Genomic DNA, 27662 nt, shown 5'->3' with positions numbered 1-27662 from the left:
GAGGCCAGCTAGCAGTGCGTTGCAGTAGTCGAGGCGGGAGATGACTGTTGATTGGACGAGGAGTTGGGTGGCTTCTTTTGTCAGGAAGGGGCGTATCCTTCTGACGTTGCTCAGGAGGAATCTGCAGGTTCTGGTTGTCGCTGCGATGTGAGCAGAGAAGTTCAACTGGTCGTCGAGGACAACACCAAGGTTCTTGGCGGTCGGCGACGCGGTCACAGCTGCATTCTCGACTGTGATGGAGAGGTCGGTCAGGGGGGAGGATTTGGCCGGCAGGTGGAGCAATTCTGTTTTGCTTAGGTTCAGTTTGAGGTGGTTGGTCGTCATCCAGGCGGAGATGTCGGACAGACAGGCCGAGATCCGCTCAGAGACGTGGATATCTGAGGGAGGGAAGGAGAGGAAGAGTTGAGTATCATCGGCATAACAATGATATGAGAAGCCATGAGATGTGATAATGTTACCCAGTGATTTAGTGTAGAGGGAGAAGAGAAGGGGTCCTAGGACCGAGCCCTGGGGGACACCCGTCCGGAGGGGGCGGGTGGCCGACAGAGTCCCTCTCCATGACACTTGGTAGGAGCGTTCATTGAGGTATGATGTCAGCCATGTCAGCGCAGATCCAGCCACTCCCATTCCTGCGAGGGCCGCGAGGAGGATCTGATGGTTGACTGTGTCGAAGGCTGCAGATAGATCTAGGAGAATCAGGACAGAGGAGAGGCCTTTCGCTTTTGCTAAGTGAAGTGCCTCTGTGACCGCAATGAGGGCCGTTTCTGTGGAGTGGCCAGTCCGGAAGCCAGACTGATTGGGGTCTAGGAGGTCATTCTGTAAGAGATAAGCAGTAAGTTGGTTGGATACAGCACGTTCAAGTGTTTTAGAAAGGAAGGAGAGAAGAGAGACAGGGCGATAGTTGGCTATGACGGTGGGGTTCAGGGTTGGTTTTTTTATGAGGGGCGTGACTCTGGCTTGTTTTAGGGAGGTGGGGACCACCCCCGAGTTGAGTGAGGAGTTGATGGTTGCAGTTAGGAATGGGAGGATGTCCGGTGCTATGGTCTGGAGGAGTGGGGAGGGTAGCTGGTCCAGTTGGCATGTAGTCGGACGGTTCGACGTTACCAGTGTCAGGGTCTCGGCTTCTGTAATGGGAGAGAAAGATGACAGAGTGAAGGATGAGGTTCTCGATTCAGCGTTTGGAATGGGTGGGGGTTGGGAGAAGGAGCTGCGGATGTTCTCCACTTTTTCCTCAAAGAAGATCGCAAAGTCTTCGGCAGAAAAAGATGAGGGAGGAGGAGGTGGGGGGGGAGTGAGGAGGGAGGACATGGTAGCATGCAGTTTGCGAAGATTCTTGGCAGAGGCCTCGATCCTATGGTGAAAGAAAGAAGCTTTGGCATTAGTAATGGTTTTGGAGAATGTTAACAAGAGGTTGTGATATGTGTCGATGTCAGCAGTGAGGCGTGACTTTCTATACTTCCTCTCAGCCGCTCTCAGGACCTGTCTTTGTTCTCTCACTGCATCCGTCAGCCATGGACTGGGTGGGGAACGGCGGGCAGGTTTCTCAACGAGGGGACAGAGCTTGTCGAAGGAGGTTGCAAGGGCTGAGAGGAGGGTGGAGGTTGCCATCTCTGTGGGGAGAGCAGAGAAGGTGTCACTCAAAGGTAGAGCGGATATTATGTCAGAGGAGAGGGTGGAGGGGGATAGGGAGGGCAGGTTGCGTCTGAGTGAGACGGTTTGAGTTGGGGTGAAGACTTTTCGGTTAAGCATGAGAGTTAGTGAGAAGGATATGAAGGAATGGTCAGATACATGTAGGGGAGTTACCGTGGTGTTAATGATGCTGGAGTTACGGGAAAATATGAGATCCAAGAAGTTGCCTGCTTTGTGGGTGGGAGGCATGGCAGTGGGAGTCAGGTCAAATTGTTGTAGGAGGGAGACCACTGGGACCGACTGAGATGAGTCAGGCAGGTTGAAGTCGCCCAATAGAAGGAGCGGGGTACCATCTTCCGGTAAGGAGCTTAGAAGCATGTCCAGCTCGTCTGTGAAGTGATCGAGGGGACCTGGAGGGCGATAGAGTGTAACAATGGTGAGATTGAAAGGATTAGAGACAGATACTGCATGATATTCGAGGGAGGAGAGTGACAGTTCTGGGAGTTGCGTTAGGTTTGTAGCCCATGAAGGAGATGTCATGAGGCCAGTGCCTCCACCCCGTCTGGAGGGTCGAGGTGTGTGAGTGAAGTTATAGTTTGTAGATAATGCTGCAGGTGTTGACGAGTTATTGGGGGTTATCCAGGTCTCAGTTAGAGCCAGGAGCTGCAGATTTAGACTATGGGCGTAGGCATTAATGAAGTCAGCTTTCTTGACTGCTGATTGACAATTCCATAAGCCTCCCTGTACTGTGACAGGTGTATTAGTGGCTGTAGGAGGGTAGGAGAGATTAGCCGGGTTGCTAGCAAACTGGCGTGGATGGGTTGATTCTGTTCTTGAGGAGCAGATTGTGGATATAGGTATGAGGCACATTGTGGTGTCAAGAGTGGTAGGAGGAGGTTGAAGGGGGTAGGGAGGAAGCGAGATAGTAGGGAAATAGCAGAGTGGGACGGGAATATGGGATTATGGTGTACTTAGCACTGGGTGGATCGGTGGATCCCTCGGCGGTGAACTCCAGGAAAACTCCTCCTCTTTGTCCCTCTTCGTTTCTCGACGCTTCGCTGACGCTATGCCAGCAAGTCTTTAAATCACTATCACTAATTACTGATGAGTGACACCTGCAGCAAAAGGCCACACCTCCAGTTTCTGTCAGCTGGGTGAAACTAATTACAAACAATTTCCACAACACAATTTAGTCACACACTTCAAAATGATGTACACAGTATTCAGTTAAAAGATCCTACCCTCTCTGCTGTTGTCCTCACTAGTGTCCTATTAGTGTCCTATTACACTATTACACACTATTACACACTATTACACACTATTACACTATTACACTATTACACACTATTACACTATTACACACTATTACACTATTACACACTATTACACACTATTACACTATTACACTATTACACACTATTACACTATTACACACTATTACACTATTACACACTATTACACATTATTACACTATTACACTATTACACACTATTACACACTATTACACTATTACACACTATTACACTATTACACACTATTACACTATTACACACTATTACACTATTACACACTATTACACTATTACACACTATTACACTATTACACTATTACACACTATTACACACTATTACACTATTACACACTATTACACTATTACACTATTACACTATTACACACTATTACACTATTACACTATTACACACTATTACACTATTACACTATTACACACTATTACACTATTACACACTATTACACACTATTACACTATTACACACTATTACACTATTACACACTATTACACTATTACACACTATTACACTATTACACACTATTACACTATTACACTATTACACACTATAACACTATTACACTATTACACACTATTACACTATTACACACTATTGCACTATTACACTATTACACTATTACACACTATTACACTATTACACACTATTACACTATTACACTATTACACACTATTACACTATTACACTATTACACACTATTACACTATTACACACTATTACACTATTACACTATTGCACACTATTACACTATTACACTATTGCACACTATTACACTATTACACTATTACACACTATTACACACTATTACACTATTAAACACTATTACACTATTACACACTATTACACTATTACACTATTACACACTATTACACTATTACACTATTACACACTATTACACTATTACACTATTACACTATTACACACTATTACACTATTACACTATTACACACTATTACACTATTACACTATTACACACTATTACACTATTACACACTATTACACTATTACACTATTACACACTATTACACACTATTACACTATTACACTATTACACTATTACACACTATTACACTATTACACTATTACACACTATTACACTATTACACTATTACACACTATTACACTATTACACTATTACACACTATTACACTATTACACACTATTACACTATTACACTATTACACACTATTACACTATTACACACTATTACACTATTACACTATTACACACTATTACACTATTACACTATTACACACTATTACACTATTACACACTATTACACTATTACACACTATTACACTATTACACACTATTACACTATTACACACTATTACACTATTACACTATTACACTATTACACACTATTACACTATTACACTATTACACACTATTACACTATTACACACTATTACACTATTACACTATTACACACTATTACACTATTACACTATTACACACTATTACACTATTACACACTATTACACTATTACACTATTACACACTATTACACTATTACACTATTACACTATTACACTATTACACACTATTACACTATTACACACTATTACACTATTACACTATTACACTATTACACACTATTACACTAGTACACACTATTACACTATTACACTATTACACACTATTACACTATTACACTATTACACACTATTACACTATTACACACTATTACACTATTACACACTATTACACTATTACACTATTACACACTAGTACACTATTACACACTATTACACTATTACACTATTACACACTATTACACTATTACACTATTACACACTATTACACTATTACACTATTACACTATTACACACTATTACACTATTACACACTATTACACTATTACACACTATTACACTATTACACACTATTACACTATTACACACTATTACACTATTACACTATTACACACTATTACACACTATTACACTATTAGACACTATTACACTATTACACACTATTACACTATTACACACTATTACACACTATTACACTATTACACACTATTACACTATTACACTATTACACACTATTACACTATTACACACTATTACACTATTACACACTATTACACTATTACACACTATTACACTATTACACACTATTACACTACTACACACTATTACACTATTACACTATTACACACTATTACACACTATTACACTATTACACTATTACACACTATTACACACTATTACACTATTACACCGAGTACAATGGCACAATCCGCAAGTCTCTACGACAAACGGTTCAAGAGATACACTGAGGGGGTGTGGCCTAAGGGGGCGTGGTCTAAGGATCGGGGGAGTGGTCAACATCGACCAATGAAAGGTGGTCAACATCGACCAATGGCACAATCCCCAAGTCTCTACGACAAACGGTTCAAGAGTTACACTGAGGGGGTGTGGCCTAAGGGGGCGTGGTCTAAGGATCGGGGGAGTGGTCAACATCGACCAATGAAAGGTGGTCAACAGGGGGAGTGGTCAACATCGACCAATGAAAGGTGGTCAACATCGACCAATGGCACAATCCGCAAGTCTCTACGACAAACGGTTCAAGAGATACACTGAGGGGGTGTGGCCTAAGGGGGCGTGGTCTAAGGATCGGGGGAGTGGTCAACATCGACCAATGAAAGGTGGTCAACATGGACCAATGAAAAATGAAAGAGGATATCCCTACTGAGTACAATGACACAACCCACAAGACAGAGGGCGCTGTCAGCAATTCAGTACTGCAACACAGTGATGGCCAATGATGGGTTAAGTGGATGATGTCATTGGCAGCTCAGCCACGAGCCACACAGCTGAGTGAGCCATGAGCCACACAGGTGAAGCAATCACTATGACTTGCATATTTTCTATCCAATGCATTTCTATGGAGGCAGATGCATGACTGCATTGTCACGTTGATTAAAAGAAAACTATAAGAGATGAAGCGTTGTGACGCGCACATGAGCACTACAACGAGTAGGCGAAGGGTTGTGCGCAATATTGTGGCATTCGTGCGATATTGTGGCACTCCTTCGGCGATCGGAACAGAAGGCTAAAAAATAGTGTGAAAAATGTGATTTCTAGAGGGCGATTGCATGGCGGTCAATGGGGAGGAGAACCTTCAAACAAATGGTCGTCAGTTGAGATAGAAATGTCCAATTCCATTTATTTTTCTTTTGTGAGCGGGATGACAGCCGTGTCATCGTTTTGATGTGTTTGTTTTATTTCTACGTCCAAAATTGAGATCACACTCGCAATTCACCCAAGGTAGGGGGAAAAAGATTATTTCAGCTGCTACACTCTAAAATGCAATGCATTCCCAATGGGACCGAAATTTTACCGTTTAAAGTCGATTCGTAGCCAGACGGTGCGGTGAAACTTTTACGGGTTCGAAGACCGCAGTTGCCATAGGCAAGCCGCTCGTTTTGATACCTTTCACGTGTATGGTGCGCGAACGCTTACGTGTTGCAAAGTGTTTGAAACTCTAAATTGCACTGTATTTCCGAAATTTTACCGTTTAAAGTCGATTCGTAGCCAGACGGTGCGGTGAAACTTTACGAGTTCGAATAGTACATCGAGTTGGAGCAAGCCGGTCGTTTTGATACCTTTCACGTGTATGGGGCGCGAACGCTCTGGCACGAGTGTTGTTTGGAAAATCGGTGGATCTCGCACTCTAAATTGCATGCATTTCTGAAATTTTACCGTTTAAAGTCGATTCGTAGCCAGACGGTGCGGTGAAACTTTACGAGTTCGGAGACCGGTGTTGCCATAGGCAAGCCGCTCGTTTTGATACCTTTCACGTGTATGGGGCGCGAACGCTCTGGCACGAGCGGTGTTTGCAAAATCGGTGGAATAAAGAATAATAAAAAGAGTAACTAGACAATTCCGCGCGGGGGAAATTGTGAAAGTGTGGGTGACGCCTGTGCACCGCCGGCCAACGGGGGAGAGGGTCTCTCGCGAGTCTCTATGACAAACGGTTCAAAGGATACAAAAAGAAAGGATACAAAAAGGGGGCGCGGCCTAAGGATCGGGGGAGTGGTCAACATAGACCAATCAAAGAGGATATCCCTACTGAGTGCAATGACACAACCCGCAACACTATTACACTATTACACTATTACACAATATTACACACTATTACACTATTACACACTATTACACTATTACACACTATTACACTATTACACACTATTACACACTATTACACTATTACACACTATTACACACTATTACACACTATTACACACTATTACACTATTACACACTATTACACTATTACACACTATTACACACTATTACACTATTACACTATTACACACTATTACACTATTACACACTATTACACTATTACACACTATTACACATTATTACACTATTACACTATTACACACTATTACACACTATTACACTATTACACACTATTACACTATTACACACTATTACACTATTACACACTATTACACACTATTACACTATTACACACTATTACACTATTACACACTATTACACTATTACACTATTACACTATTACACACTATTACACTATTACACACTATTACACTATTACACTATTACACACTATTACACTATTACACTATTACACACTATTACACTATTACACACTATTACACTATTACACTATTGCACACTATTACACTATTACACTATTGCACACTATTACACTATTACACTATTACACACTATTACACACTATTACACTATTACACACTATTACACTATTACACACTATTACACTATTACACTATTACACACTATTACACTATTACACTATTACACACTATTACACTATTACACTATTACACTATTACACACTATTACACTATTACACTATTACACACTATTACACTATTACACTATTACACACTATTACACTATTACACACTATTACACTATTACACACTATTACACTATTACACACTATTACACTATTACACTATTGCACACTATTACACTATTACACTATTGCACACTATTACACTATTACACTATTACACACTATTACACACTATTACACTATTACACACTATTACACTATTACACACTATTACACTATTACACTATTACACACTATTACACTATTACACTATTACACACTATTACACTATTACACTATTACACTATTACACACTATTACACTATTACACTATTACACACTATTACACTATTACACTATTACACACTATTACACTATTACACACTATTACACTATTACACTATTACACACTATTACACACTATTACACTATTACACTATTACACTATTACACACTATTACACTATTACACTATTACACACTATTACACTATTACACTATTACACTATTACACACTATTACACTATTACACTATTACACACTATTACACTATTACACACTATTACACTATTACACTATTACACACTATTACACTATTACACACTATTACACTATTACACTATTACACATTAATTGTGAGCGGGATGACAGCCGTGTCATCGTTTTGATGTGTTTGTTTTATTTCTACGTCCAAAATTGAGATCACACTCGCAATTCACCCAAGGTAGGGGGAAAAAGATTATTTCAGCTGCTACACTCTAAAATGCAATGCATTCCCAATGGGACCGAAATTTTACCGTTTAAAGTCGATTCGTAGCCAGACGGTGCGGTGAAACTTTTACGGGTTCGAAGACCGCAATTGCCATAGGCAAGCCGCTCGTTTTGATACCTTTCACGTGTATGGTGCGCGAACGCTTACGTGTTGCAAAGTGTTCAAAGTGTTTGAAACTCTAAATTGCACTGTATTTCCGAAATTTTACCGTTTAAAGTCGATTCGTAGCCAGACGGTGCGGTGAAACTTTACGAGTTCGGAGACCGGTGTTGCCATAGGCAAGCCGCTCGTTTTGATACCTTTCACGTGTATGGGGCGCGAACGCTTACGTGTTGCAAAGTGTTTGCAAAATCGGTGGAATAAATAAATAAATAAATAAAAAGAGTATGGATATGTATAGTGTGGGTGGCAACCTGGCTTCGCCAGGTCACCCGCACTAACAACAGTGTGGGTGGCAACCTGGCTTCGCCAGGTCACCCACACTAATAATAATAATAATAATAATAATAATAATAATAATAATAATAATAATAATAATAATAATAATAATAATAATAATAATAATAATAATAATAATAATAATAATAATAATAATAATAATAATAATAATAATAATAATAATAATAATAATAATAATAATAATAATAATAATAATAATAATAATAATAATAATAATAATAATAATAATAATAATAATAATAATAATAATAATAATAATAATAATAATAATAATAATAATAATAATAATAATAATAATAATAATAATAATAATAATAATAATAATAATAATAATAATAATAATAATAATAATAATAATAATAATAATAATAATAATAATAATAATAATAATAATAATAATAATAATAATAATAATAATAATAATAATAATAATAATAATAATAAATATGAATAACTATCTATATTGCACTTTTCACACATGGACCACAGTTGACAGAATAAAAATTATGCATAAAGTGCAGACATAAGAATAGGTATAAAGAGAGTTAATTATTGAATTAATGTGAGTGAGTGAGTGAGTGAGTGAGTGAGTGAGTGAGTGAGTGAGTGAGTGAGTGAGTGAGTGAGTGAGTGAGTGAGTGAGTGAGTGAGTGAGTGAGTGAGTGAGTGAGTGAGTGAGTGACCAGTGACTTGAAAGAAAAACAATGAAATGTATGACATAATCGTACATACGGACAAACTCCCCATTCTTAGTCCCCGTTAATCAAGATGGTGGCTGAATTAACCAACATGTCTTTAGACAGACTTAGGTAGAACCACCTGTCAGCCTGACAACTTGTCACATAAATAGGATGTTGAGTCCTGTAACTGAGGGGTACAATTCCCTGACTGTATTACTAGATATGATACTTACTACCACTACCTTTGTACTTAATATTCGGCCACCCAGTACACGGCATAAATATATTATGATGAACACTGTCACGTAGATGAAACGGATCCAACACAAATGTACGAATTAGAAATAGGTCTTTATTTCTACACAGCGATGGTGTGTAGAGCAAGCACTTAATCAAATCAATCACATTTATGAATGGAAATTAGTATGCACTTTTATGGCAAGAGTATTCGTCGGTATATCAATAGAGAATGTCCAATCTCTGAAGGCGCAGGTGGTACATATACGACCTGGAATAGTTTAAGGAATAACAGCAATGATACTTTAATGATTATATACTGGACACACTAGGGGGGGTTAATCCGGTCGCTTGTAAGCCGACAGGAGTAGGAGGGGGGGGGGGTAGAATCCGGCTGCCTCATCCGGCCAAGGGTATCCCAGGTGAACCCACTGTAGTGCCGTTCAATGCGCCGGCGATCCTTGGACCACAGATGAAAGCAGGTGGACTCTTTGTGGGCCGGCTCTCTCCGGTCCACGGGGGAGAGACGTGAAGCGACCTCGTCTTGCAGAGCGTCTCCTCACCTTGCGTCCTCTCCAGGGGGGGGGGGGGTTCCAACACACGGCAGTGTCGGGGGTCTTTATCCATGGAATAATCAAAGTATACAAAGCATAATCCGTGCCTGGGAAGGCGGGCTGTCGTCGGTAGAATAATCCGGTATACAGGTCCACTCGCTCGTCGGCTCTGGGGCTCCTCGGGTGCAGCTTCACGTGGGGTCAACCACCCTGGATAAGCAGCCAGTTCTCTGCCCGAAACGATGGGGTACTGACTACGGTAGTATTCTCACCGCACGAAGCACTATATATTAACAGACTATTATTAGCTTAATAGACTACGTCCAACTCGACGATATAGTGCCAAATATGACTATTCAAATATTAATATACACGATGTCTCAATACCGATGGTAGGCGAACTTGGCCTTACTCCCACACGTGGCGTCGCGGGGAAGCTTTACGTCTGTGACTCTATTGGAGGGTAAGAAACTGGACTGAAAAGGAAGTCCTACTTTAGTAGCGCAGTATATATACGCACTATGAACAAATAGTCCCATTAGTGGTGCGGTAGCCAGATTCCTACGCGGAACTAGGACTTGTTCGTACATGTGGAGCGGTACGTTTGAACTGGGTCTGAGGGGTATGGCAGCCTGGCACCAAGGTCTCGACCAATAGTAGAATGGAGACTATTATGGGATGTTCAGTAGGCTAGAATGGATATTCAATGCATATTGTACAAGGAATATACAAGGGATATCAGGGAATATTAGAGAATATACAAATACAATTAAATATATATATATAAATAAATATATATATTCGGTTTAATCTGGCCCTTCACAACAGCCACCCCCTGATTGGTCCCAGACCTAATCAGTTAAACAGAGACAGATTAATCGCGTTGTCTATTTACACATAAGGGTTTGCTGTAGGGGTCAGTCAACTTCACAAAGTCATAGGGTTATAGGGTCATGGTCATCATCGATTGTGTCTGGGAGTCGGGGCAGTTCTATGAGCCTCGCCACGGGACGGGTGTAAGTGCGACCCTGGACGAGCACTTCAGCTGCTCGGACCTTGCCGTCGGCACCGGTGATCACTTTGCTTACGCGGCCGGCCGGCCGGCCACATAGCTCTGGGCAGTGATTGATCAATAATCATGACGACTGTTCCTTCTGTCAAATTGTCTCTCTCCTTTACCCACTTCTGGCGGGTCTGTAGAGACGGTAGGTAGTGCAGTAGGAAACTGCTCCAAAACTTGTCGGCTAATACTTGGCTGTACCTCCACATTCGTCGGCCGTTCGCTTCTTCAGGCCGGTACATTGTCTGGGGTAATGCAGGATCTAGCCGCCCCATCAGGAGTGTGTTGGGGGTAACTGGGTCGATATCCGCCACATCACTGGAGACATATCCGAGGGGCTTCGAGTTAAGTACTCCCTCAATCTCCGTGAGGACTGTCATTAGGACTTCTTCCGCCACAGTCTGGGCCCCAAGTACTGCGTACAGGGCTGTCTTTATGGAGCGCACTTCTCGTTCCCAAGTGCCACCGAAGTGGGGTGCGTTTGGGGGGTTGAATTGGAAATCAACCTGTGCTGGAGCGAGGTGGGTCTTAAGTTCTGGGCCCATAGCTTGGAAGCTCTCTCTCAGCTCTCTTTCGCCGCCTTTGAAGTTGTCCCATGATCGGACAATAGGGTAGACGGTCTTCCTTTCCGTGATGTGAATCTACGGAAGGCCATAAGGAATGAGTCTGTGCTCATGGTCGGGAGAAGCTCGATGTGTATCGCTCTGGTGGTCATGCATTTGAATACAATACCCCACCGCTTCTCGGTTCCTCTTCCTTTCTTTATGTGCAGCGGGCCAAAGCAGTCCATACCCGTTGAGTGGAATGGCTTGTCACCGATTCGGAGGCGACATGGAGGAAGGTCAGCCATCCTTGGTATGCTGGGCTGCGCGCGCCACTTGCGGCAGTCTAGACATGTTCGCTGGAAGCGTCGTACCGCCTCTCTTCCTTGTAGGATCCAGTAACGACGTCTGATTTCCGCGAAGACTCTTTCTGCTCCTGCGTGATGTACATCCTCATCGTATTTCTTTATAATCAGCTCTGTGACCTTGTGTCGGCTGTTCAATACGATCGGGTATTTAATGTCATCCGGTAGATTGGGGGCTCTGCGTAGGCGACCACCCACTCTGATGAGGGTATGAGCGTCGCTCTCGGGGGCCAGATGAATTAATCTGCTGTCGGATGGGACGGGCTTTCCTCCCTGTAGACAGGCCAATTCATCGGGGAACGAGTCTCTCTGGGCTCGCTGCAGTAGAAGCAATTCTGCTTCCTCGTAGTTAGCTGCTGACATATCAGCGGGGGACTTGCACTCCGGGTGGTACCGCAGGAATGTTCTTTGTTGTGCACTCTCTATGGACGTGCAATCGTCTATGTTAGGGTCGGTGGAGGCTACGGTGCTCAATCCACAGAACACAGACTTCTTATTTTCCACCTCCTCTGGACTTGCTTCCCTCGGGATAGGCATGGGCCACTGTCCTTCCGGGAGTCTTAGGAATGCGGGGCCGTCACTGTAGACATTGCGACGGGTGAGGTCATCCAGGGGCATCCCCCGGGTGATGACGTCAGCTGGGTTCTGTTTTGTATCAACGTAGCGCCACTCTGTTTCTCCGGTTGACTCTTCGGTTAAGTCTTGAATCTCGGTGACTCTGACTCCCACGAAGACTTTGTACTTGCATGAGTCCGATTTGATCCAGGCGAGTACCGTCGTGGAATCTGACCACAGGATTGTTCTAGACACCGGTATGGTGAGCTCACGTTGGATGAGCGTGGCTAGGTGCGCTCCGGCTAGGGCTGCGCAGAGCTCTAGACGTGGGATAGATTGTTGCTTGCGTGGGGCTATTCTCGAGCGGGCGAGGACAAATGCTGTGTAGATCTCTCCCCCCTTCTCTTGGGCCCGCAAGTAGGCTACTGATCCGTATGCGACCTCTGAGGCGTCACTGAAGACGTGTAAGTCCATTTTACATGTCTCTGGCCTCACCGTGGGTGGGAAGTAGCTTCGGCGCATATTAACGCCTGGGAGTGAGTGGAGCTCCATCTCCCACTCTCTCCAGGTGGATTTAAGGTGTGCGGGAATGGGGTCGTCCCAGCCCTGGTCCTTGTCCCACAATGCTCGTACAATCATTTTTGCCCTGGTGGTGTACGGTAGAATACATCCTAGCGGGTCATATTGTCGGGCGAGTGCTGTGTACACACTCCGTCTGGTGGTCGGCGCCGCCGCCGGCCTTCCCTGCTCCGTAGTCAGGGGCTTGTGTCTGTAGTGAAGCGAATCTGTTTTGAATCGCCACACCAATCCCAGGGTCATCTCCTGGGCTTCTCCCGGGATTGTAGCCATCCAGGTCTCGCTGCTGGCTGCCTTGTCCTCGGAGGAGAGGCTGCGCAGTACTTGCGGATCGCTGCTGGCCCACTGCCTGAGATCAAAGCCGCCTTTGATCAATGAGGCGCGGAGTTTAATCAGGAGAGCCTCGGCTTCTTCTTGGGTTGAAAGGCTTTGTAGACAGTTGTCTACGTAGAAGCTGTTCTTTACGCTGTGTCGGACCTCTTCGTCCGCTGCTGGGTCCTCTGCTACATGTTTCTGTAGTGCAAATGTAGCACAGCAGGGGCTGCACGTCGTTCCGAAGGGGAGGACTTCCCATTGGTAGATGGCTGGGTGCTCATCTCCTGGCTTCTCTCTCCATAGGAACCGTAACAGGGGCTTGTCCGCCTCTACTAGTCTCACCTGCAGGAACATTCCTTTAATGTCCCCGCTGATGGCCACCTTTTCCTGGCGGAAGCGGAGTAGAACGCCGAGTAGGGAGGGGCCGAGTGTGGGACCGGGCAGTAACTCTTTATTCAGATTTTGGGATCCGATCTGGTAGCTGCAGTTAAATACTATGCGGTCTTTACCGTTGTGATGGACCTTGTGGTGAGGCACGTACCACGATTCAGTGGTCTGGTCAGCCTCTTTACTGTCCATCTTTGTGACGTGTCCCGCTGTGATGAGCTTCTCAATCTCAGCGCGGTATACACTCTCTTGGGCGGGGTTCTTGGCTAAGCGCCGCTCCGTGTTCAGCAGGTACCGTTCTGTGGCGTCTGTCTTGGCGTGGAAAGTAGGCATTCCTTCTCGCCGCAGGAGTGGCGTGGCGTATCTCAACACGCCGTTGACCGGGACTCTCTTGGTCCCTGTCTCGAGGAGGTGAATGGCGTAAATGTCATCTTTAGAGCGAATGTCTTTCTTTCCGTTCTTAAAGGGCATTTGTTCCAAGGTCCATAGCCGCTCTACGTGTTGCAGGAGTGCGGTTTCTCCCTCTGTGACTCGGGAGTGGAGACATCTAGTGGCTGTACTTCGGTTGAGAGATTTGGCGAGCGGGCCTTGGAGAGTCCATCCCAAACGGGTCTCGACTGCTGCAGGACAGCCTCGGGTCCGGTATGAACCCGGTCTATCGGGACAATGAGGTCTGCATGGTCGGAGCCTATCAACAGGGTCGGCATAGCATTGTCTATGAGCGGGATCGGTAACTTGCGCAGATGTGCATATTTCTCCATCAGCTTGGCGACGGGGTATGTGTACCGCGACAGTCCTATTTCTTGGCTGGTGAAAGCGTCTGTAATCTGGTACCGTCGCTCAGGCTGGCCTCTTGCTGCGATAGAGAATGAGACATTCTCGCCCTTTATCGTCTTCAAATCTCATCTTATTGTCCGAATTGTCATTTGGGTTTCGCTTCCCCGCAGCCCTAGCTGGGCCGCAGCGGAGGCGAGCGGCAGGGTCTTCTCTGACCCGTCATCGAGGACGGCGTAAGTGTCCAGGACTTTATTCTGGTAGCTTAGTGTCACACTCACTACTTTTAGGAGTACTCGGGCTCCACTGCTGCTGGCGGGATCGATGTACATGACGCTCGCTTTGCGGCTGGATGGTGCGGGTGAAGGGCGCCGTCTGTTACTGTCGTGAAGTATGTCCAGATGGGCTCCATCGCACTTGGTGCACCTTTTCTTTAAGCGGCATTCGGCTGCCATGTGTGAGCGCGCACAGCGAAAACAGCGCTTGTTGGACTTTATCCATTGACTTGCTTCCTCCGCGTTCAGCTTGGGGAAGGAGTCACATTGCGCTAGCCAGTGTTCTTTCTCACAGTAGGGGCACACTATCTTCCACTTCTCCGTTCTGGAGGGGGTACTGTGGCTCCTGCTGCTCGGTACTGACTCCGATTGGTGCATCACAGTCACTGATCTTCTTCCATCATTTAGTCGTCTGGTTCCTTCTCTGGAGCCAGGGGTGCTCCGTCCGAATGTATCTAGCCGTAGGCTGCTGACTTCTCTCGCCAGGAAGTCTGCTAGATCGAGGAGGTTCGGTTCGGGGCCATTCGGGTCTCGGTGGTCCCTCTGTCGCCTAAAACGCTCCTGTCGAGCGGGCGGCAGCTTCTCCAAGATCCTTTCCACATTTGAGTTGGCGTAAAGTTCATGCCTCCCCTTCTCTCTCTGCGCTCCCAACATCCCTACCAGGGACTGCACTCTGATGGACAGGTCGTCCAGTGCTCGATTGTCTATTGCTGGGGGTAAGCGGTCGATGTGTCGGATCTCCTGGATCACGTAATCCCATATGCGCCCATACCTCTGGTCCAATGCTACCAGCGCTGCTGTGTATGGGGTGGTGGAAGTCGCGTAGGCGAGCGCTATATTATGTGCGCGGGGTACCTTTAAGTGCTTCAGTAGGATGGCGTATTTGTGGCGTTCATCCAATACATCCACCAACATGGTCTCCAGACACATGCGGAGTTCCGTATACTGGGCCCGGTTCTCTTGGGTGAAGTCGGGTACCATAGGCGGGCCAATGTATGACGCTGACTGTGGATACATCGGCGAGCGTTGGGGGAGAGGCCTCCTAGGCGAGTCTCCTCCCGCTCCTTGGTATGGGCTGGTACCGGCAGTGTACCATGGCCCGCTTGTCCAGGTGCTGTTCCTCGGTGCGGGTCGTGCGTCGTGCTCACCCGTGTATAGAGTCGGGGGTCTGTAGCGCAGCTCCGCGGGAGTATAGCCTGGGCTGTACCGGACCTCCTGGTCCGGTAGAGTACTGTGCTGTCGTCGGGCGTGGTTCTCCTCCTCTTCCTCTTCGTCTTCAGTTAGGTCATCCAGTGCTTGTAGTCTCTGGTTTAGCCTCTCCACAGGATATGCTGCTCCTTCCCGGTTGCTAGGTCTCGCTTGGACCGGTGGGGGGAGGTGGTCTGTGGGGGGTATAGACCTCGTCTGTTGGTCAAGTTCAGGGTTGTTTACTCGGCTAGGGGATGCCGCCCTGGAGGTGTGTCTAGACGAGTTCCTGGAGCCTCTGGCGGAGGGAGAGGGTGTTGTCCGTCTGATCAGCTGTTCTATTAGTTGCGCTTGCTGTCTGTCACGCTCTGCGTCCCGTAGAGCACCAGCAGCTGCTCGCTGGCTGTCTGCTCGGTCTCGGGCCACATTCTCTTCTCTCTGAATGCGTCTTAGTTCTAGACGTATATGCTCTTCTTCGCTCCGCTGCTGGATCTGCAGTTGGTCGCGTTCAGCAGCGGCGTTCAGGCTGATGAGGAAGGCCTGCTGTAGGGTCCTCTCTGCCTCGCTGGGAGAAGGCGGTTGTATAGGGGAGCCTTCCCTCGGGGTACTCCTTGCGGAGCCTTGGAGCTCTATCTCCACGGTGCTCTCCCCGTCTTCTTCCGTGCCGAGTTCTCTCTCGGTAGCGTTGTATTCCTCCCGGGACTCATCGGGGACTACTTCTTCAGTACTGGCGGGGTGTGAAGTCATGTCTGGTTCCCACTGGTCCCCACCGTGAACTTGGTCAGTTACATTAGAGCCCGTAGGGGCCTCTATGGTCGGGGTAGTCTGGGCGTTGGGGTTAGACATACTTTTACTTTCTAGTTTTACCGCGTTTACTGTTAGTAGAAGACTAGGTTGTTGACTGACAGCGTAAGCCTCTAAGTACTGAGGGAGCCGTCGTTCGCGCTGCGGGCGTTGGTTAGGAGGATCGTTTCGTGGAGTGTTCATCATAGGCCATTTCAATATTAATAACACTATATTAATATTACACTGATTACCATCCGGCTCGAAGGACCAATTGTAACTGAGGGGTACAATTCCCTGACTGTATTACTAGATATGATACTTACTACCACTACCTTTGTACTTAATATTCGGCCACCCAGTACACGGCATAAATATATTATGATGAACACTGTCACGTAGATGAAACGGATCCAACACAAATGTACGAATTAGAAATAGGTCTTTATTTCTACACAGCGATGGTGTGTAGAGCAAGCACTTAATCAAATCAATCACATTTATGAATGGAAATTAGTATGCACTTTTATGGCAAGAGTATTCGTCGGTATATCAATAGAGAATGTCCAATCTCTGAAGGCGCAGGTGGTACATATACGACCTGGAATAGTTTAAGGAATAACAGCAATGATACTTTAATGATTATATACTGGACACACTAGGGGGGGTTAATCCGGTCGCTTGTAAGCCGACAGGAGTAGGAGGGGGGGGGGGGTAGAATCCGGCTGCCTCATCCGGCCAAGGGTATCCCAGGTGAACCCACTGTAGTGCCGTTCAATGCGCCGGCGATCCTTGGACCACAGATGAAAGCAGGTGGACTCTTTGTGGGCCGGCTCTCTCCGGTCCACGGGGGAGAGACGTGAAGCGACCTCGTCTTGCAGAGCGTCTCCTCACCTTGCGTCCTCTCCAGGGGGGGGGGGGGGTTCCAACACACGGCAGTGTCGGGGGTCTTTATCCATGGAATAATCAAAGTATACAAAGCATAATCCGTGCCTGGGAAGGCGGGCTGTCGTCGGTAGAATAATCCGGTATACAGGTCCACTCGCTCGTCGGCTCTGGGGCTCCTCGGGTGCAGCTTCACGTGGGGTCAACCACCCTGGATAAGCAGCCAGTTCTCTGCCCGAAACGATGGGGTACTGACTACGGTAGTATTCTCACCGCACGAAGCACTATATATTAACAGACTATTATTAGCTTAATAGACTACGTCCAACTCGACGATATAGTGCCAAATATGACTATTCAAATATTAATATACACGATGTCTCAATACCGATGGTAGGCGAACTTGGCCTTACTCCCACACGTGGCGTCGCGGGGAGGCTTTACGTCTGTGACTCTATTGGAGGGTAAGAAACTGGACTGAAAAGGAAGTCCTACTTTAGTAGCGCAGTATATATACGCACTATGAACAAATAGTCCCATTAGTGGTGCGGTAGCCAGATTCCTACGCGGAACTAGGACTTGTTCGTACATGTGGAGCGGTACGTTTGAACTGGGTCTGAGGGGTATGGCAGCCTGGCACCAAGGTCTCGACCAATAGTAGAATGGAGACTATTATGGGATGTTCAGTAGGCTAGAATGGATATTCAATGCATATTGTACAAGGAATATACAAGGGATATCAGGGAATATTAGAGAATATACAAATACAATTAAATATATATATATAAATAAATATATATATTCGGTTTAATCTGGCCCTTCACAACAAGTCCCATTAAACGACCCTTGACGTCCTCCACAGCAGTACAGCCACCTCCACAGTACAGCTACCTCTACAGTACAGCTACCTCCACAGTACAGCTACCTCCACAGTACAGCTACCTCTACAGTACAGCTACCTCCACAGTACAGCTACCTCTACAGTACAGCTACCTCCACAGTACAGCTACCTCCACAGTACAGCTACCTCTACAGTACAGCTACCTCCACAGTACAGCTACCTCTACAGTACAGCTACCTCCACAGTACAGCTACCTCCACAGTACAGCTACCTCCACAGTACAGCTACCTCCACAGTACAGCTACCTCTACAGTACAGCTACCTCCACAGTACAGCTACCTCCACAGTACAGCTACCTCCACAGTACAGCTACCTCCACAGTACAGCTACCTCCACAGTACAGCTACCTCCACAGTACAGCTACCTCCACTGTACAGCTACCTCCACAGTACAGCTACCTCCACAGTACAGCTACCTCTACAGTACAGCTACCTCTACAGTACAGCTACCTCTACAGTACAGCTACCTCCACAGTACAGCTACCTCCACAGTACAGCTACCTCTACAGTACAGCTACCTCCACAGTACAGCTACCTCTACAGTACAGCTACCTCCACAGTACAGCTACCTCTACAGTACAGCTACCTCCACAGTACAGCTACCTCTACAGTACAGCTACCTCCACAGTACAGCTACCTCTACAGTACAGCTACCTCCACAGTACAGCTACCTCCACAGTACAGCTACCTCCACAGTACAGCTACCTCTACAGTACAGCTACCTCCACAGTACAGCTACCTCCACAGTACAGCTACCTCCACAGTACAGCTACCTCTACAGTACAGCTACCTCCACAGTACAGCTACCTCTACAGTACAGCTACCTCCACAGTACAGCTACCTCCACAGTACAGCTACCTCCACAGTACAGCTACCTCTACAGTACAGCTACCTCCACAGTACAGCTACCTCTACAGTACAGCTACCTCCACAGTACAGCTACCTCTACAGTACAGCTACCTCCACAGTACAGCTACCTCCACAGTACAGCTACCTCCACAGTACAGCTACCTCCACAGTACAGCTACCTCTACAGTACAGCTACCTCCACAGTACAGCTACCTCCACAGTACAGCTACCTCTACAGTACAGCTACCTCCACAGTACAGCTACCTCCACAGTACAGCTACCTCCACAGTACAGCTACCTCCACAGTACAGCTACCTCCACAGCAGTACAGCTACAAGATACAGTGGTGAGAGTTTGGAGGTAGGCCCTTCATGAGCTTTTACTGCACTTGTTTAGAAATAGGTGTCTTTGGTTCTTGTTGACACCAGTGATGAAGGCCGTGTCTCTGGTGCTGGTCCAGTACGTACAGCTGACCTGCCAGTTCCAGAACGTCTCCCTTCACTGCCCAGAGCTACTGTATCAATAATCAATCATCAAAGCAGAGGATACTGGGAAAGACCTTTCTTAACCAGCAGTCTAAGAATGATGTGTGATGCATTATTGAGTAAAGTGTTCGAGACTCCCGTGTAATAGAAGTGAGAGATTCTTTTTTCATTCAAAGCGAAGTGACGAGTCCGTCTACATTTTCTTTCATCCCAATTGTATCTCATCTTGTGACGCAGATGACGTGGAGAAGTGTTGATTTATACATAAACACATGAGAAAATGTTACAAATGTATGCATGCAGACACACACATACACACACACACACACATGATTGCTCTCTCTCATACACATATGTGCACATGGGCACACACAGACACACACACACACACACACACATACACTCATGATCGCTCTCTCCCATACACATGTGTGCACATAGGCACATAGGCACACACACTCACACACACACACACACACACACGCACGCACGCACGTACGCACACACACACACACACACACACACACACACACACACACACACACACACACACACACACACACACACACACGCACACAGTCATGATCGATCTCTCTCATACACATATGGGCACATAGGCACACACACACACACACACACACGCACACAGTCATGATCGCTCTCTCTCATACACATATATGTGCAGATGGGCACACACACGCACACACACACACACACAGAGATGATCGCTCTCTCTCATACACATTATGTGCACATGGGTGCGCACGCACGCACACACACACACACACACACACACACACACACACACACACACACACACACACACACACACACACACACACACACACACACACACACACACACACACACACACACATACAGACCAGATGGGAATAGACAGATCACGGTGGCAGTCAGGCCATGACATCAGCGTGCTGAGATAATGACGGGGCTGGACTAAGTATAGACTAATAGTTGGCAGAGGTGACACGCCGGGCTGGTAATTTGCTCGAAGGCACACTGTGTAACTCCTAGTCTATACTGAAGCCAACACAGCTGGTTTCTCTTTCTACAACAGCCACCCATGACAAAACATTACATTACACACCCCTACTGGACTATATACTTGTATATACAATCAAAACATACTTGTTCATACTTCACTGTTCATACTTTCTGCACATAACTGCCCAATTGCACAGCCCACTGTACTATTATTGTATTATTATTAGTGTATATATACCACAGTGTACAGCCCTGGCCTATTATTATTATTATTATTATTATTATTATTATTATTATTATTATTATTATTATTATTATTATTATTATTATTATTATTATTATTATTATTATTATTATTATTATTATTATTATTATTATTATTATTATTATTATTATTATTATTATTATTTTTTACTTATAATTATACTATATTCTATTGTGCTATTTAATTTAGTTTATATCCCATTTTATTTTATTCCACCTTTTTATTTTACAGTTGTACAGCCTAGCTGGCCTATTTTTATTTCATAATTATATTATAATCTATTGTGCTTCTATCTTAATTTAGTTCATATTTATGCGACGGTTAATGTCGCACCGAAAACGACCAAAGTACAAATTCCTTGTATGTGAAAACTATCTTGGCAATAAAGACCTTTCTGATTCTGATTCTGATTCTGATTCTGATTCTGATTCTGATTCTGATTCTGATTCTGATTCTGATTCCAGGAAGCTGTGAGATTATAATGAACAAATTAATAATCATTTGTAATAATGTAATGAATGATTTGTGAAAGCAAACCAGGACATTGGTTCTTCTGTATGTCCTCTGTAACCATGGCAACTTGTACCCGCTAGAAATATAGTGTTCTTAAAATATCACCCGTCACCATCTAATGACTGGCCTCACAAGACTTTTGAAAGACTGCTCAGTTTCCACCTGCAAGCTCAAGGTGAGACGAGGGAACGCTGGAAGCTGTCCACAAATGTATACCTTATAAGACTCTACAATAATAATAATAAACTTTATTTGTATTGCTTTGTAGTGCTTCACAGCAGTAAAAAATACAGGCATTAGCCAGCATAAAAAATATAAAAAATGTAGCAAGGTAAGGTAAATCACAGTTTTTCACATTAGGATCTAACATCCCAATAAGCCTCTGTTTACGGTTTCATTCAGTTAAAAAATAGGCAGTAATAAAAAATTATAAAATAGAATAGACAGAGTAAAAAAGTGCGGTTTGATTCAGTTAAAAAATAGGCAGTAATAAAGATTATAAAATAGAATAAAAAAGAGTAAAATATAGTAAAAAAGTGTGATAAAATAGTTCAATAAAAATATACAATAACATTTACAACAGAGCTGTGCATCGCTCTTCTTGATACTTTGAGTTTCAAGATTTATAGGTATGAAAAAGGCAAGTTGTTGCTGAAATATAGCGGTATAACCCTTGTTAAATCAAGAAAAATAGGCTATATTTGAATATCATATGATTCAATATAGCAGCTTTCTCTCTAGGCTGAATAGAGTAGAGTAGAGTAGAGTAGAGTAGAGTAGAGTAGAGTAGAGTAGAGTAGAGTAGAGTAGAGTAGAGTAGAGTAGAGTAGAGTAGAGTAGAGTAGAGTCGAGTAGAGTAGAGTAGAGTAGAGTAGAGTAGAGTAGAGTAGAGTAGAGTAGAGCGTAGAATAGAAGTACTTTATTAATCCCGAGGGAAATTCGGCACCACAGATCGCTCACAATGAACATTTAGTTAGTCAAAAGTAAAGAAAATAAGAACAGGAAGAAGAATAAGAATACAATAATTTCATTCGTTTTATAGTCTCTGACTTTGCGCCATTCGTTTCCTCACCCTGGTTCCTCATTATTAAGTAGTAGTATAAAAGTATGTCGTTTATATACACGTATGCTGCCAAGCTGTGTAGCAACGATCGACAAAGAGAGCCGTGATGAATGGCTTGTCAAAGGTAGGCTGGCATTAAGTTCTTAATCAAAAGTCAACGGTAGACTCCTGCCATACTAAGAAGGTTGTTCCCGTATGAAGGCAAAGAGAAAAGCATACAGTTTGGTAATAATAGCACGCTGGCTGGCGTGATGTAGTGTGGGATACAAACGCTCAGGGGCTACAGTACACTGCTGCTGCAGCTCTATGAGGAGAAAGTAACTAAGTACTTTTACTCAAGTACTGTACTTAAGTACAATTTTGAGCTACTTGTACTTTATGTGAGTATTTTCATTTTAGGGAACTTTATACTCTCTACTCTACTACATTTCAAAGGAGATATTGTACTTTGGTAACACCTTATAATAACACTCAGTTATAAGACCTGTATAAGGTATTTGTAGATAATTAACTAATCATGAACAAATCATTTATATATATATATACATTCATAAATTATTATTAAATCATTTACAACTATATTTGTATAACATTTACAAATTAGTTCTACATTATTTATAACTCATTATCAACATTGTTTGTACTTGATTTGTTCATCATTAAATAATGTTGTTTAATGTGTAGTAGATGCTTTGAATAATGGATATGAAAACAACTACTATACTGTACCTCCATTTATTTGTTCATGCATGTTCAACAAATGATTTGTTAAGACATTCATAAAACATCTATAAATCATTTGCAGATGCTATTGTGTGCCCTAATCTGAAGTGAAGCCTATTCATCATTAACAAATGTCTAATACAGTTAATTATTTGTTTACTTTTTCATCACCTGTTACAAATGTTGTAGACAGGTTTCGGATACACCCTTCTTTGTGACATCAAACAGTGACAGAATTATAGATAAATGCAATTGTATTAACATATAAAATACATGTGCATGACATAATAGTGTAAGTACTCCAGTTGAGGGGGGATGAGGGGGGATGGCATCCCCCCTCAATATCATCCCCCTTCTAAAACGGTCATCCCCCCTTCCCATCCCTTCCATCCCTTGTGTCATTTTTTCAATGAACATAGCATTACTGCTATTTCAACATTCAGGGCAGAATCCACAAAGAATGGATTGCGCGGTGCTAATTGCACCCTTAACTGTGCGAGTTTAGCGCGCAGTATCTGCTCTGTCTTTGCGAGCTATCCACAAAGGACATTGCACGGATGAAATACTAGCGCAGACACGCCCTAATGTATGCAGTTTGCTCCTGATATGCTCCAGCACAGTTGGCTCGCGGAGCACTCTGCACCTGACAGCACTGTTGGCAGATATCAGGAAGGGGAAAAATAAACCCGAAATGAGGCATAGACATAACAGTATTTTTCACCATTAGTATTCTGTTCATTTCGTATTGTATTTAGTTTACTTTGTAATGTATAGAGCTTGCTTAATTTGTATTTTCATGACACATTGCGTCCTTTGTTTTTGTCACTATCTTTCGCCATTGCATATGTTTGTCTGTCCTATTCCAATTCTTTTTTTTTATTATAATTGTACTATATTCTATTGTGCTATATTTAATTTAGTTGATATCCCATTTAATTTTATTCAATCACTTTATTATGTTGTACAGCCCTAGCCTATATTTGATTTAATAATTATATTATATTCTATTGTGCTTAACTTAGTTCATATTTCATTTAATTTTACTCCACCTCTTTATTGTATTATCTGTCTGTAATGTTCCACCGAAAACAACCAAATCAAATTCCTTGTATCTGATTCTGATTAATTTCTCCACCGCAAATCCGGCCCTCAATTAATATCGCCGCAGGGAGGCATTATCCCACGGGACAATGCATTGGGAACTTGTGTCCCACGAGGAGACCTACCCCGTGAATATTATTGCGCAGATCGGAATACGGGCGCGTGCGTGGGAGCTTGCGCAAAATCACCCATATTTTTCCACTGCCACGTTTGGATATCCCAACTGCGCTCAGATTGGGATATGATATGCAAAATGTGTTTATTTAGTTTATTCCGTATTGTATTTTGTTTATTTTGTCATTGCATTTGTTTGTCATCCACAAATAAATTAGCAGACCTGTCCATAGTGCTGAATCTTTATACCGAAAGAAAGATTGGGGACAAAAAGCATAATTATGGAAATCTTTGGAAACGTCTATGAGATGGGGGAGAGTGGGGTAGGCAGCCATTGACAAGATTGGTCCTATTTTGTATTTTCTGTATACTTTTGAATATATTTTGAATTTGTTTTTCTAAGCAGTTTCAATTAGCATTTTGGGAATGGTACTGTGAGATTGAATATTTGTATTTGAACAGCAATACAATTATGATGGATCAATATTTTTCTCATTCTTTACCTCCTTTTTTCAGAAGGGGTTATTGTTTAATTTAATTAATCACAATTGAAAATCAACCCTTTAGATACCAGTTTTGATCATACCAGTAACTGCTTTTTTACCATAAATACACTATAATTCAATATTCTAGAAACACATTTGACTTTGTTGGATTGAACAAAATGGTAAATTGGGACTGTTAACCTACAAGACCATAGACTTCCATTACAACCACTTTTGACCCTAACTGTAAGAGCAGTGGTGCCATGGCAGCCCGGGCGGGGACTGACTCAAATTCTGAGGTGCCAAACATTCATAATAACATCATGCATGTTGTTTTAGAAGTGTATCATGACATCTCCTTCATGGGCTACAAACTTAACACCACTCCCAGAACTATCACTCTCCTACAAACTTAACACCACTCCCAGAACTATCACTCTCCTCTCAAATATCATGCAGTATCTGTCTCTAATCCTTTCAATCTCACCATTGTTACACTCTATTGCCCTCCAGGTCCTCTCGATCACTTCCCAGATGAGCTGGACATGCTTCTAAGCTCCTTACCGGAAGATGGTACCCCTCTCCTTCTATTGGGCGACTTCAACCTGCCTGACTCATCTCAGTCAGTCATAGTGGTCTCCCTCCTACAATCGTTTGACCTGACTCCCACTGCCATGCCTCCCACCCACAAAGCAGGCAACTCCTTGGATCTCATATTTTCCCATAACTCCAGCATCATTAACACCACGGTAACTCCCCTACATGTATCTGACCATTCCTTCATATCCTTCTCACTAACTCTCATGCTTAACCGAAAGGTCTTCACCCCAACTCAAACCGTCTCACTCAGACGCAACCTGCCCTCCATATCCCCCTCCACCCTCTCCTCTGACATACTATCCGCTCTAGCTTTGAGTGACACCTTCTCTGCTCTCTCCACAGAGATGGTGCAGTAGTATTTGGTAACCATAGATCTAAATTCTGCCTGAAACTTGTGTTCAAATAGCTAAGAGAAACGGATGTCTGTTACCTTGGGTTAAGGAATTTAGTAACTAATCAAAATCATGTGTTCTAGTCTCATAAAGTAGTCTGAACAACCTTACAATGGGGGGTTGGCTGTTAAGAGTGGCCCTGGGGGAGAAAGGGATTAGCATTTAAACCTACTTCCCCTTGGGGGAAGTAGGCCAGCTCCCCAGTTCAAAGACCGGGGATATTTACACAAGCCGATGGAGACACTAGTTACAATAGGGTAATGGCTGAAGACAGTTGGTTTCGCCAACAGTCCATTGATACCATCTGTCTGAACGAAATAACATACAAGTGTCACCAAACAGTGGAGGCGCCTGTTAAAATCCTGCAGAACATCCTGTGGGCTCTGTAGAAGAGACCACATGTTTGAGGAGTTAAGCTACACTATTCAAGCAATTAAAATACGGTTATAGTCATAAAAGAAACTCCAAATTAAAATACAAATATTACAGATAGGTTGTACTAAAATAACCAGAAAATACTGACAACTAACTGATAAGGGATAATGATTAAAATACACTAGGAGGTCACCATTTGGCTTGTCTTATTTATCCTCTAAGGAAAATTAGGCTCTCCTGAGTCTAATGATATGAAATATGCAATGTATATGATTAAGAATCACAGAGTTTGAAATTAAGCCACTTCTGGACTTCATTGGAAAAATACTTAACGTGCTGAATAATAACTGTATAAAATAGATATTGACTTAAGTTAAAAGAATATGATTAGGAAACTATACAAGTGGATACAATGATAAAAGACTGTGATTCTGGTCAAGTATAAAGCAGTTTTGAGTAGAAAATGGTATCTATGTGTTCATCTGCTTATCCCCGATTCAAAAATACACATCTTGAATTGTGAAACAGAACTGTAAAGTAAATTTAGACAGTAAAAATATTCTTTGGTTGGAGGCAAGGGAGACGGTTGGTGGGCTCCAGGGGACGGCCCT

Source organism: Notolepis coatsorum, assembly GCF_963971535.1.
Source record: "Notolepis coatsorum genome assembly, chromosome: 4".
NCBI lineage: Eukaryota > Metazoa > Chordata > Actinopteri > Aulopiformes > Paralepididae > Notolepis > Notolepis coatsorum.
Note: the sequence above shows the minus strand (reverse complement) of the source record.